At 40.2% G+C, this 15,421-nt stretch overlaps 1 non-coding gene across 1 annotated transcript; it reads right to left on the bottom strand.

The window, feature by feature from the left end:
• Positions 1-9,549: 9,549 nt before the first annotated feature.
• LOC149816784 (small nucleolar RNA R71) lies at positions 9,550-9,652 on the bottom strand. Its single transcript, XR_016427784.1, has one exon. It is a non-coding gene; the product is annotated as a small nucleolar RNA R71 (small nucleolar RNA).
• Positions 9,653-15,421: the final 5,769 nt, after the last annotated feature.

Raw genomic sequence — 15,421 nt, 5'->3', positions numbered from 1 at the left:
GCAGCGATTGGCTGGGGAGTTGCTGATCTGAAAGGGATTGATCCTTCATTCTGCATGCATAGGATCCATTGTAATGAGGAAGTCAAGCCATTTAGGGATATGCAGAGAAGGCTAAATCCCAACATGAAGGAAGTGGTGAAGAAAGAGGTGGTGAAGTGGTTGGATGCCGGAATCATTTACCCTATTTCTGATAGCCAGTGGGTCAGTCCGATTCAAGTTGTGCCGAAGAAGTCAGGACTCACTGTGGTTGAGAATGAGAAGGGTGAGAGAATTCCGATGAGAACCACTACAGGATGGCGAGTCTGCATCGATTATAGGAAGCTGAATGTGACAACTAGGAAAGATCATTTCCCATTGCCATTCATTGATCAGATCTTAGAGCGACTCGCAGAACAGAGCTACTATTGCTTTCTAGATGGATATTCAGGATACAATCAGGTAGCTGTCCATCCTGACGACCAGGAGAAGACCACATTTACATGTCCTTATGGCACCTTCGCGTTTAGACGTATGCCGTTCGGGCTCTGTAATGCCCCGGCTACTTTTCAGAGGTGCATGCTTGCTATCTTCTCGGACATGATTGATGATGTGATGGAAGTTTTTATGGACGACTTTTCAGTGTATGGCTCCTCTTTTGAAGATTGCCTCCAAAAACTTGCTCGAGTACTGAGTAGGTGTGCGGAGACCAATCTCGTCTTGAGTTGGGAAAAGAGCCATTTTATGGTCCAGGAGGGGATTGTGCTAGGACACATTGTGTCCAAGCGTGGTATTGAGGTTGACAGAGCAAAGGTGGAATCTATTTCTCGTTTGACTCCACCCACCTCTGTGAGGCAGATTCGATCATTTTTAGGGCATGCTAGATTTTACAGGCGGTTCATAAAAGATTTTAGCAAAATCTCTCGACCGCTTTGCACGTTATTAGAGAAAGACCAGCCCTTTGATTTCGGTGAGGATTGTATGAAGGCCTTTGAGATTCTCAAAGAGGCCTTGATTACTGCACCTATTTTGAGACCTCCAGATTGGACTCTCCCATTTGAGATTATGTGCGATGCATCTGATTATGCTATGAGGGCCATTTTAGGACAACGCATTGATAGGAAGCCCTATGTGATCTACTATGCGAGTAGAACTCTGTCTGATGCTCAGATGAATTATACTACGACAGAGAAGGAGCTACTTGCGGTAGTTTTCGCATTGGATAAATTTAGGTCCTATTTACTCGGTTCGAAGGTAGTTGTCTATTCTGACCATTCTGCATTGAAATATTTGTTGAATAAGAAAGACACCAAACCGAGATTGATTCGTTGGGTCCTACTACTACAGGAGTTTGATCTCGAGATTCGAGATAAGAAGGGAAGCGAGAATGTAGTAGCAGACCATCTTTCCAGACTGATCGTGGAGACCACGCAGGATCAGAGACCGATCAGTGATTCTTTCCCCGACGAGCAGATCATGTCAGTCAGTACATCGCAGTTACCCTGGTTTGCAGATATTGTGAACTATCTGGTTTCGAGGCAGATACCTGAGCATTGGAACAAGAATGAGCGTGAGAGATTCTTATCTCAGGTGAGGCACTATTATTGGGATGAACCGGAATTGTTCAAATACTGTGCAGACCAGATCATTAGGAGATGTGTTCCGGAGGAAGAGTACCAGTCCATTCTGAATTTTTCCCATTTGTTAGCCTGTGGAGGGCATTTTAGTAGTAGGAAGACGGCTGCAAAGGTTTTGCAGTCAGGATTTTATTGGCCCACACTCCACAGGGATGCTCATGAGTTCTGTAGGCGATGCCTGCGATGTCAGCAGATTGGAAACATGTCCAAGAGGGACATGATGCCCTTGCTTCCGATTTTGATAGTCGAGATTTTTGATGTTTGGGGCATTGATTTCATGGGACCATTTCCGCCCTCATTCGGAAATTTATACATTCTAGTGGCGGTTGATTATGTGTCCAAATGGGTCGAGGCTGTGGCAACCAAGACCAACGATCACAGAGTAGTGCTTAAGTTCATTAAGCACAACATTTTCAGTCGTTTTGGGGTGCCACGTGCGATGATTAGCGATGGGGGCAAGCATTTTAGGAATATACAGATAGCTTCTCTGTTGAGAAGATATTCTGTCAATCATAGATTCACCACTCCATATCATCCGCAGACTAGTGGACAGGTTGAAGTGTCCAATAGGGAAATTAAGCAAATTGTAGAAAAGACAGTTCGTCCGGACCGCAAGGATTGGTCCCAGCGCTTAGATGATGCACTTTGGGCATATAGAACTGCATTTAAGACTCCCATTGGCATGTCCCCGTATCACCTTGTATTCGGGAAAGCATGCCATCTTCCTGTCGAGCTAGAGCATAGAGCGTATTGGGCTATCAAGAAATTGAATTTTGACCTCACCCAGGCTGGCAAAGAGAGAGCACTGCAGCTCTCAGAATTAGAGGAACTCAGGAATGATGCATATGAGAATGCCAAATTATACAAAGCTCGCACAAAAGCATTTCATGATAAGCATATTGTCAGAAAAGTGTTTGAGCCAAATCAGAAAGTATGGCTATACAATTGTCGTTTACATTTATTCCCAGGGAAGTTAAGATCGAGATGGACAGGTCCGTACATTGTGAAAGAAGTATTTCCACATGGAGCAGTGACATTATTTGATCCTATGACCCAAGGTACATTCAAGGTAAATGGGCAAAGACTGAAGCCCTTCATTTCAGATGCCTTGCAGGATGGTGAGTGTGAGATAGTGCATCTCACGAAGGCATGAGGAGTCGACCAGAGGGATGTATCATATGTACATTAATATATTTTTCATTGTAGTGCTTTTCTTTATTCAGTATTTCATTTCACATGTGCTAACTTGTGTTTTGATGCATGCAGGATGAATTTAACAATTAGTGTATCAATTACCAGGTACAGAGAAGAGCTTTCAAAGAATTCAAGGATCAGATGAAAATCAACTTCAGAAGCTTAGAACAAATCAGGTTGTATCTATCCTTTCAACCATATTTTTGTTAGTGTCTCTTAGTGTGCATTTGCATTACATGTTTATTCATTTTGTATGCCACTAGGGACAGTGTCATTCAAGCATGGGGGGGTGGTTTAGATGCATGCACACAAAAATGTCAATTTTTTTTTTTATTATTTTATTTTTGTATGACTGGTAATCAAAGTAGGCATTTGAGAACAAAGTGTAGCATATATGATTGTTTTTGGCATAATCTAACAGTTTATAAATTTTTAAGCCCCATAAAAATTTTATTTTCGGAACTGAGTCAAATAGAGTAGTTATTCATGAGAAAATTCAAAGAAAAGAGAGTATTTGATTGTTAGAAAATTTTGAATCACTTTAGTATAAGTATGCACAGTATGTTTTCTGAAAGAAATAAGCAATGGAAAGATGTGTTTGAAAAATGAGTTTAAAAGAATAGAGCTACGTTTAGTTGTTGATGTCTTCGTGAATCCTAGTAGTAGAACTCAGACACGAGATGAAGTGTTTGAGTATCTTAACGAAAAGGATAACGAAGGAGATCATCCTCTTGTCTAAGTCGATATCTGTGGCCTTTGTAGTTCGAGTAAGTAGAATCTGAAGGGTGTTTTACACCTGGTGCCCCAAAGCCAACTGGTTTGGGAGCCACTGGTTTGAAAGCTTGTTACATGGACTGCATAGAAAGCCTAAGAGATAGAGACATTGCACAGGACGAGAGGAAGACTATACGTAAACTATTAGAATAGAAAGTCTAGTGACTCGAGCAATTAAGTCTGAGGGATACTCTGTATCTAGTGCCCTAAGGTCGGCCGGCTTGGGAGTCACTGACCCAAAGCTCGCTACACGGGTCACGAAAACTGACTATTCAAAATAGTGCTCATATGAGAAGAATGCGCAAGAGCTCAAAAGTGGAAGAAAAAGAGTGAAAATGAAAGAAAAGAATGAGCTAAATAAGAATTTTTTCATTGCTTAAGCATAAATGTGTATTACTGTGTAGAAAATATACAAGTGAGAATAAATGAGTAAAACATGAGAATACTTGACTTTCGGAGAAAAATCATGAACTAGCTACAATATTAGAAAAGTGAAGGAAAAGAATTTTTACTGTGGTGGCATGAGATTTTTAAACTTGTTTTGAGAATGTCAATTACATGAAATATGTATTACAAAATGTATTCTTAAAAGCCTAATATTTTTGAAAGATCATCCTCGCATTTCATTGATGTTTGTGGGTAGCATCGCTGCAAACCCTCACGAGACCTTACTCGTCCACTAGTGTAAGCTAGGGGTTTAAAGGGCTTGTTACATACGCTAAATGCAACCGTGATTCCTACGAAAGTGAATTTAGTATTATGCATTCATACTTAGCATTTCTTGTCTTCGTTGCATATCATAATTAGGGTTTGTTAAGGGACTAACAAACATTCAAGCATGGGGGTATTTGATAATGCATGAAATGCACATCATGTAAACAAGTTTTTCATGCATTTTGTATCAAGTTTAAGGTTTTAAACCCATGTTTAGATGTATTTTGATAGTAAGGGGCTATGGTTCGAATTTCAGAAAAATCGGAGTTAAAATGAGAGAGTTATGGCTATTTTAGTGTTTGGGCACGGATTTCGAGGTGGATCGGATCCATATCCGACCCAATTAGGTCAATTGGACATTGGATCAATTCTTAAAAAGCCCAAAATCTAACCCACACACATATCCATACCCATTTCAAAAAGTTTTGCAGAAAACCCCTTAGAAAGTGGCGCCTAGTAAAATATTTTTTTATAACCTTGTTTCTGAAAACTATCAAAAGTATAAATTATAGTTTCCAGCAAACCCTAGGCATCTTTGGCATTGGGATTGGCGCCTCCTACAGTGATTCTAGCTCCAGCACCTTCCAACCTCTCATCCCACTTCATTTCCATCGAAAATTGGGTTTTTGCTTGGAAATCAAGCATTACTCTATCTCTCTTTCCATTCTTTTTCGTTTCTTTAGTATCCTTGCTGCGTTTTCTCACCATTTGATGTGTTTTTGCAGGTGTAGCAGAGGTGGAGACCATTAATCTTGCTTGGAAGTGCGAAACACCCCAACAAGATGAGCCGGCCCTACCTCCATCCGGTTTTCTAAGCCCTCCGATCGCGAATCGGCACCCGTTCCATCTTCGGTGGATCTCCAACGTGTTGCAGCTGTAGATATCCTGTTCGTGGTGACATTCCAGCATTCTCGAACTGTTCGGGACGTCAATCCAAGGCCATTGTCCGCTCTCTTCTTCCCCACGATCGTCGGATCGCCCTAGAGGTAGATCTTCTTCTCCCTTTTCTTCTAGCTAAAACCCAAATCGTGTGTGCTTGTTTTCGTGTTTTCTTTTCTGTGTGTTTGCTGTATTTTTCGTGTTTCAACCTTAGTATAGCATTCGTGCACCGACCAGCACGTTAGATCTAGGTGTTGTTTCATTGTTTCATGATTCAAGGATCGATTTTGATTGTTTTTATGCAAAACGTGTAAATCGGCTAGAGGTTCTTCTAGCCGATTTGTTTATTTTTGTTTACAGCGTGTTCTACAATTTTTTTTTACAGAAAACTTGTTTTAAAAAGTTTACTTTAATTTATTTTGGGCGTTGGGGCTGGATCAAAGAACGCTTTTATTGAAAACCAATAAATTGGCTAGATCCATTCTAGCCGATCTTGGTTCATTTTGAGTTTGAGCCTTTGATCGGTTTTTGCAGAAAAACTGGGTTAGTAGACCGCATTTAAATTATATTCAAGTTGAGTTTGCTGAAGATTCATGTGGGTTTGAGTCTATGTTGTCGTGTGATTTGCCTTTCGAACCCTCTTTGAATTAGGATTTCCTTTTTGTTAAGTGCGTGTGTTTAGATTGAGTAATTCGTGTGTGTTGCTGTATGTGTTGCAGTTTAACAGCCTCATCAAATCCATGCTGGTCAATATCATTAGCTTAGGATTAATCTAAATATTGTTTTAGTCATTTTGTGTTTTGGGTGTTGATTGTTATTGAAAATATAAAAATCAAGGTTATCGTTTCCTAGTTGTGGTGTCGTCCGTTCTTGGTAGGGTCTTTCATAAATTGTTATAGTGGAAATTTTTAGTTCTTTTTAGTTCTTTTTAGTTCTTCATGCTATGATAGTGTAGATCTTGTTTTTGAAATTGATTTTCGATAGTTTAGGTTGTTGGTTCTAGTTGGCTATAAATTTAGATGCATGATTTTCATGATAGTCTTAGTGTAACTTGTTCTTTGTCATTTTGATTTTAATTCAGTTTTAGGTATTCTTCTTCCCCAAGGTGGGGCGGCAGCCATTAGAGCTCCAGTCGAGCTCTAGGCTACTTTTGGTAGTTGTAGCATTGTGGTAAGTTTTAGATTTTAGGCAAGTGTTTTTAGTGTGTCTAGATACATTGTATTAGGGGAGTTAGTTTTAGACGTTTTAGTGGTAGTTTTAGGAAGGTTGAAATAGTAGAGTAAATGCTTCAAAAAGAAAAACATTTTGACAAACATTGATTGCTCCAAATTCGTTGGATTTTCTTTTAGGCAAGTTTGCAAATTGATTCAAAGAAGGAAATTCAAGATAACATCAAGAATTTTTGGAAAGTTGAATTGAATATTAAATCTTTTCTAAAAAGGAGCTCACGTTTTTGGATAGAGGGATTTAATTGCTTTCCAAACACGTTTGGAAAGTCGAATTCATTGTGGCCCTTGTGGAGCTGGACGGTTTCAACCCTTTGTTGCCCATTTTATTTATCAAGCCATTATATTAACTGTTATCCCATTTGCTTGGACGGTTTTGAGTGTTTTAAAATTTCCAAAGTGAGCAAAGGCAAGTTCTAAAAGTATAACTCCTCTCTATTGGACGATTTTTGGATAGTATAAGTTTTCCAAATTCATTCCAGAGCATTTACTCACATTGATACCCATTTACTTAATAGTATATTTTAGATTTAGAATTACCTGTGTAAGATTAATTGTTCATTAACTCTCGGATTAAGATTGAGTCTCTAATTAGATAAGTTTTAATTACGATTAGTATAGTAAGGTGTTAGGTGTAGAGATTTGTGAGTATTAATTGAATTTGTTATTTTTAATTCATTAGATGTTTATTTTTCAATTCCTAATTTAGGCAGGGTCTAGTCGAGTCAACCTAGCCAGGTGTGGCGTGAACCTAGTTGAACCTAGTCACATATTAAAACCGCCCCATCTTGGTTTTTAGTGGTCTACTTAACTTTAGTTTTAATTCACAGTAGTTTAGTATAAGTTAGTTTAGTCCTTTACTTAATCAACTCAGTTAGATTTTAGAAGTTGGTGTGTATTTAATGTGTAGTTGTTTATTAGGTTTGATTTGACCATTGCATTTAGTTAAACTGTCTTCAGTTCTTATTAATTGTAATTGCTAAGTCATATAGTTAGGTTGTAATTTTAATTACCTTAGTTGCATTTGAATTGGTATTTAAGTTAGCTTTAGTCGTAATTTACCTATTGCATTTCATTCTTATGTTATTTAGCATAATTGCATTTAATAGCTGCATATAAATTGTCATTCAGTACCATTTAGGATTGCATTAGAGTTAGATTGCATTTTTAGTGTTTAAAATAGCTTTATAAAGTGAATAGTGCATTGAATCCGAAACTCGATTTTTGTCTTGTCGCACTATCATCATTTCATGTGCAACAATTTCGAGTTTTCAAAAGATTATTTTTCTATTCTCTTTATTGGTGTGTTAACTATATGCAGACCAAATTTCAGCTCAATCCGAGTTGGTTTGGTCTGATTTTGAAGTGTTTTGTGAAAACCGCATTTTCTGGATTTTAAATTATAGGACTTTCGATATCCTGATTTTTTCCCTGTTTTGAAACGCTTATATCTGGAGTTCCAGATATTGTTTTTCAATTCTGTAAAAACTGTCAATTTGTTTAATCTGTCAGCTGCAGAACAGAACAAATTTCGGGAAAATCAGACTTCGTTTGCTCTGTCAAACAGTGGTTTTCCGATAGCCTGTCAGAATGCTATTTTACACTAGTTAGGGGCAGTTTCGTAATTTTCATAGTTTCGGCAATTTAGACTTGTTTTCCATAATTTCTGCATTTTAGGAGTTGCATCATCATCATACAGCATTAGTAGAGTTAAATTGGTTAACTTTAGAATTAATTTAGTATTTTATTTAATCTGTGCTTGATACATAGCATTTGTTTTGTAATTTTCGTATAATTAGAAATAGTTTTAGTTATTGTTTTAATAGTTAGAATAGAAAACTAACTTTGTATTTTTCTGCATTTTTAGGTTGAAAAGCATATTTAGTGTCCAGGGTTATTGACCAAGTGAGAAGATTCTCTACGTGGCAAAAAGACGGAAATACCCTTGGCGTGGAGCAGAAGACTGATTGCTTGATTACTTTTCTTTTAGTGATTATTTGCAGTTGTATTAACTTTATAATTGTAGGTTGACATTTGTCATTAATAAATTGAATTTTATAGAAATATTGTGGTTAATTCCTGTTCCCTGTGGATTCGACCCGTACTTACCACTTTGTGGAAAGTCGGTTTTTAAATTTTTGGTTGACGATTTTCCAAAGTTTTATTGAAAATACTTGTTTTAAAAAGAGCATTCCAAAATATCAACCAAATTTTGGCGCCGTTGCCGGGGAACGGCGAATTAATTACTTTATTTCTTAGAGTTTGATTTATTAATTTGTTTTAGTTAGTTAATTAGTCGTTTTATTTTTAGTTAGTAGGATTAGTAAGTGAATATAGGATTAACATAGTTAGTAAATAAAGGATTCACGTTCTGTTCTTTCTAAGATTCACTTAAAATTCATTCTGCAAGGAGCGAGTAGACAGGTGGGTTTTAGAAAAACTTAGTTGTGATTTCCTGTATTTATCTTTTCAGTACTTTAGAATAGTTTAATTTGTTATTTCATTTACTTAGTTAAATCATTCTGACATAGTTAGTTTAGCATAGTGTTTAGTAGTTGTTTATTTTGTGTATTTCCATTTTAGTTTTTGTGTTAGTTTATATATTTTTTTTTAGTTAGTTAGGTCATTGGCTTACATCTGGTCGTAGTACCAGTGTATGCAGGGTCGACGAGGTCTAGGAACCCCATTACACCCATTTGTTGACAACCCAGAGAGAATTTTACATTCTCATCGACGTTCGACAACAATGGCTGACATGGATCCTCCACCTCCACCCCCAGTTCTTTCACGCCCTCTGCGGGAATACTTCATTCCCACAGACTATGTTCAGGCATCCTGCATTCGGAGACCCGATGTAGGAGCGCCACATTATGAGATTAAGGCCAGCATTATTCAAATGCTTCCATCCTTTTATGGCCTTAGTCATGAGGATCCCTACCGACACTTAGATGAATTCCTCGAAATCTGTTCTACTGTTAAGATACAGAATTTCGATGATGATGCGTTGAGGTTGACTCTATTCCCCTTTTCATTGAAGGACAAAGCCAAGTATTGGCTAAAGTCCTTAGATTCTGTAGAAATAGAGTCATGGGATCAATTGCAACAGGAGTTTCTTCGGAAATATTTTCCCATTGGTCGTACGAACCAATATCGTAGAGCCATCACTAGCTTTTCAGAGCTAGATGGTGAGTGCTTTCATGAGACCTGGGAGAGAATGAAGGATCTCCTCAGGAAATGTCCCCATCATCAGGTGCCGAAATGGCAACTGGTGCAGAGCTTCTATGATGGATTGTCTGACAAGAATCGTCAGATGATCGACTCTTCATGTGGAGGGACATTCATGCTGAAGAGCGAGGATGAAGCATGGAGGTTATTTGATACATTGGCCGAGAATTCTCTCCACCATGCTTCGAGCTCTCATTCTGATAGAGCCACACCCAGCATTCAGAAGAAAGCTGGTGTTCTTGAAATTGGTCCATCTACTGCACTACAGTGCAAGGTAGACATGATTGCTCAGAAGTTGGACCAGCTTCTTTCAGGACCATCCACTACACAGCAGGTGTGTACTCTTTGTGCCAGTCCGGCACACGAGATCACTGAGTGCCCTTCGGCAGCTCAGTACCCTGAATTTGTTCAAGAACAAGTTCAGGCAGCTCAGGGTTACGTCAGACCGCCGAATAACCCATTTTCATCGACATACAATCCGGGTTGGCGTAACCATCCTAATTTTTCATGGAAGAATCCACAGTCTTCCATGCAGATGCCTACATCCTCTCAGCCAGTTCGGCAGCCATCTTTTACTCAGTCATTTCAAAGACCAAACTATGCTCAGTCTTCTTCTTCTTCTGTTACTCCCCCGGTTCAGCAGGAGTCTGCCCCGCAGACATCTTTTGAGGAGAGACTTCTCCAAGCATTCCAAGAGGTGAAAACCTCTAATCAGAACGCCTTCGAGAAGTGTAGCCAGATTTTGAGCTCACATACGCAGTCCATTGCGAAGTTAGAGTCGCAAATGGGACAGTTAGCTGAGGCTATTAGTAGGAGACCCGAGGGTACATTGCCGAGTCAGGCTGTCATGAACCCGAAGGGTAAGGACCAGATGACTGGAGGCCTATTTCATACCGAGACACAACAGCAGGCCAAATCGGTTATGGCCCTGAGGAGTGGACGTGAGTATCATGTCGAGAGCAGAGAGCGAGAGAGTAGAGAGAGGATACAGGAGCCAGAGACCATTGTTTCACCCACGTCGGCTCAATCATCATCCCCATCCCCATCATCACCTTCACCATCTTCATCATCTTCATCCTCAGAGAAGAAGAAGAAGGATAGGAGTGAGCCTTCTCACAAAGAGGAGGAGCCAGCAGAGTATATTCCCCCACCACCCTATCCCAAAGCATTAGAGTCTCCTGGCTATAGAGGGAAGCAAGGTGCGAAGATCCAGGACATGCTTGACATCTTCAAGCATGTGCAGATCAACCTACCTTTGCTCGATGCTATTCAGCAGGTGCCGGCATATGCCAAATTCCTGAAGGAACTATGTACGCAGAAGCATAAATCTAGAGAGAGAGTTCCTAACAGGGTCCATCTGACTGAGCAGGTGAGTTCAGTACTTCAGCATCAGACACCACCAAAGCTCAAGGACCCTGGAGCCCCTATCATTGCTTGTACTATAGGGAACATCCGGATAGAATGCGCATTGCTCGATCTTGGAGCAAGCGTGAACATTCTACCTGGGTATTTCTTTGATTCTTTCGGGCTAGGAGAGATGAGATCGACTCCGATTACGCTTCAGCTGGCAGATCGTTCCGTCAAGGTACCGAGAGGTATCTTGGAGGACGTGCTAGTTAAGGTGGATGACTTTTATTTTCCAGTCGATTTCATTATTCTTGATATGGAAGGTGTAGATAGCCAACACCAGACTCCGATTATTTTAGGCAGACCATTCTTGGCGACTGCCAATGCTTGCATCAACTGTAGGATCGGAGCCATGGATCTCTCATTCGGCAATAGGAAGGTAAAGCTGAATATTTTCAATGCCGCGATGGGACCAGCAGGAGACATGGACTGCTTTCATGTAGACATTGCACAGGAGTTAGTGGAGGAGCAACCCGAGTTGTACATTACTGAGGATTCTTTAGATTTGTATCATATAGAGAAGAATAGCTGTGTAGATAGTGTAGACGTGTCTAGAGTGTCATCAGAGAGACCACCTTGGAGAGCTGTTAGGGAGCCTCTTCCACCACTTGCAGAGACCCCCGCCAAATCGTCGATAGAGTCGCCTCCGAAACTTGAGTTGAAACCCTTACCGGAGTCACTCAAGTATGCATACCTCGGAGATGATGAGACTCTGCCTGTGATCATCTCATCCTTGCTCACTGAGGAGCAGGAACAAAGATTGCTGACTATTCTTCGAGAGCACAAGGCAGCGATTGGCTGGGGAGTTGCTGATCTGAAAGGGATTGATCCTTCATTCTGCATGCATAGGATCCATTGTAATGAGGAAGTCAAGCCATTTAGGGATATGCAGAGAAGGCTAAATCCCAACATGAAGGAAGTGGTGAAGAAAGAGGTGGTGAAGTGGTTGGATGCCGGAATCATTTACCCTATTTCTGATAGCCAGTGGGTCAGTCCGATTCAAGTTGTGCCGAAGAAGTCAGGACTCACTGTGGTTGAGAATGAGAAGGGTGAGAGAATTCCGATGAGAACCACTACAGGATGGCGAGTCTGCATCGATTATAGGAAGCTGAATGTGACAACTAGGAAAGATCATTTCCCATTGCCATTCATTGATCAGATCTTAGAGCGACTCGCAGAACAGAGCTACTATTGCTTTCTAGATGGATATTCAGGATACAATCAGGTAGCTGTCCATCCTGACGACCAGGAGAAGACCACATTTACATGTCCTTATGGCACCTTCGCGTTTAGACGTATGCCGTTCGGGCTCTGTAATGCCCCAGCTACTTTTCAGAGGTGCATGCTTGCTATCTTCTCGGACATGATTGATGATGTGATGGAAGTTTTTATGGACGACTTTTCAGTGTATGGCTCCTCTTTTGAAGATTGCCTCCAAAAACTTGCTCGAGTACTGAGTAGGTGTGCGGAGACCAATCTCGTCTTGAGTTGGGAAAAGAGCCATTTTATGGTCCAGGAGGGGATTGTGCTAGGACACATTGTGTCCAAGCGTGGTATTGAGGTTGACAGAGCAAAGGTGGAATCTATTTCTCGTTTGACTCCACCCACCTCTGTGAGGCAGATTCGATCATTTTTAGGGCATGCTAGATTTTACAGGCGGTTCATAAAAGATTTTAGCAAAATCTCTCGACCGCTTTGCACGTTATTAGAGAAAGACCAGCCCTTTGATTTCGGTGAGGATTGTATGAAGGCCTTTGAGATTCTCAAAGAGGCCTTGATTACTGCACCTATTTTGAGACCTCCAGATTGGACTCTCCCATTTGAGATTATGTGCGATGCATCTGATTATGCTATGAGGGCCATTTTAGGACAACGCATTGATAGGAAGCTCTATGTGATCTACTATGCGAGTAGAACTCTGTCTGATGCTCAGATGAATTATACTACGACAGAGAAGGAGCTACTTGCGGTAGTTTTCGCATTGGATAAATTTAGGTCCTATTTACTCGGTTCGAAGGTAGTTGTCTATTCTGACCATTCTGCATTGAAATATTTGTTGAATAAGAAAGACACCAAACCGAGATTGATTCGTTGGGTCCTACTACTACAGGAGTTTGATCTCGAGATTCGAGATAAGAAGGGAAGCGAGAATGTAGTAGCAGACCATCTTTCCAGACTGATCGTGGAGACCACGCAGGATCAGAGACCGATCAGTGATTCTTTCCCCGACGAGCAGATCATGTCAGTCAGTACATCGCAGTTACCCTGGTTTGCAGATATTGTGAACTATCTGGTTTCGAGGCAGATACCTGAGCATTGGAACAAGAATGAGCGTGAGAGATTCTTATCTCAGGTGAGGCACTATTATTGGGATGAACCGGAATTGTTCAAATACTGTGCAGACCAGATCATTAGGAGATGTGTTCCGGAGGAAGAGTACCAGTCCATTCTGAATTTTTCCCATTTGTTAGCCTGTGGAGGGCATTTTAGTAGTAGGAAGACGGCTGCAAAGGTTTTGCAGTCAGGATTTTATTGGCCCACACTCCACAGGGATGCTCACGAGTTCTGTAGGCGATGCCTGCGATGTCAGCAGATTGGAAACATGTCCAAGAGGGACATGATGCCCTTGCTTCCGATTTTGATAGTCGAGATTTTTGATGTTTGGGGCATTGATTTCATGGGACCATTTCCGCCCTCATTCGGAAATTTATACATTCTAGTGGCGGTTGATTATGTGTCCAAATGGGTCGAGGCTGTGGCAACCAAGACCAACGATCACAGAGTAGTGCTTAAGTTCATTAAGCACAACATTTTCAGTCGTTTTGGGGTGCCACGTGCGATGATTAGCGATGGGGGCAAGCATTTTAGGAATATACAGATAGCTTCTCTGTTGAGAAGATATTCTGTCAATCATAGATTCACCACTCCATATCATCCGCAGACTAGTGGACAGGTTGAAGTGTCCAATAGGGAAATTAAGCAAATTGTAGAAAAGACAGTTCGTCCGGACCGCAAGGATTGGTCCCAGCGCTTAGATGATGCACTTTGGGCATATAGAACTGCATTTAAGACTCCCATTGGCATGTCCCCGTATCACCTTGTATTCGGGAAAGCATGCCATCTTCCTGTCGAGCTAGAGCATAGAGCGTATTGGGCTATCAAGAAATTGAATTTTGACCTCACCCAGGCTGGCAAAGAGAGAGCACTGCAGCTCTCAGAATTAGAGGAACTCAGGAATGATGCATATGAGAATGCCAAATTATACAAAGCTCGCACAAAAGCATTTCATGATAAGCATATTGTCAGAAAAGTGTTTGAGCCAAATCAGAAAGTATGGCTATACAATTGTCGTTTACATTTATTCCCAGGGAAGTTAAGATCGAGATGGACAGGTCCGTACATTGTGAAAGAAGTATTTCCACATGGAGCAGTGACATTATTTGATCCTATGACCCAAGGTACATTCAAGGTAAATGGGCAAAGACTGAAGCCCTTCATTTCAGATGCCTTGCAGGATGGTGAGTGTGAGATAGTGCATCTCACGAAGGCATGAGGAGTCGACCAGAGGGATGTATCATATGTACATTAATATATTTTTCATTGTAGTGCTTTTCTTTATTCAGTATTTCATTTCACATGTGCTAACTTGTGTTTTGATGCATGCAGGATGAATTTAACAATTAGTGTATCAATTACCAGGTACAGAGAAGAGCTTTCAAAGAATTCAAGGATCAGATGAAAATCAACTTCAGAAGCTTAGAACAAATCAGGTTGTATCTATCCTTTCAACCATATTTTTGTTAGTGTCTCTTAGTGTGCATTTGCATTACATGTTTATTCATTTTGTATGCCACTAGGGACAGTGTCATTCAAGCATGGGGGGGGTGGTTTAGATGCATTCACACAAAAATGTCAATTTTTTTTTTATTATTTTATTTTTGTATGACTGGTAATCAAAGTAGGCATTTGAGAACAAAGTGTAGCATATATGATTGTTTTTGGCATAATCTAACAGTTTATAAATTTTTAAGCCCCATAAAAATTTTATTTTCGGAACTGAGTCAAATAGAGTAGTTATTCATGAGAAAATTCAAAGAAAAGAGAGTATTTGATTGTTAGAAAATTTTGAATCACTTTAGTATAAGTATGCACAGTATGTTTTCTGAAAGAAATAAGCAATGAAAAGATGTGTTTGAAAAATGAGTTTAAAAGAATAGAGCTACGTTTAGTTGTTGATGTCTTCGTGAATCCTAGTAGTAGAACTCAGACACGAGATGAAGTGTTTGAGTATCTTAACGAAAAGGATAACGAAGGAGATCATCCTCTTGTCTAAGTCGATATCTGTGGCCTTTGTAGTTCGAGTAAGTAGAATCTGAAGGGTGTTTTACA

The sequence above is a fragment of the Nuphar pumila genome, chromosome 14 (genome assembly GCF_984573655.1).
Source record: "Nuphar pumila chromosome 14, dmNupPumi1.hap1.1, whole genome shotgun sequence".
In the NCBI taxonomy this organism is placed as follows: Eukaryota; Viridiplantae; Streptophyta; class Magnoliopsida; order Nymphaeales; family Nymphaeaceae; genus Nuphar; species Nuphar pumila.
The sequence above is the reverse complement of the archived record's forward strand: the minus strand, read 5'-3'. Positions and strand labels throughout refer to the sequence as shown.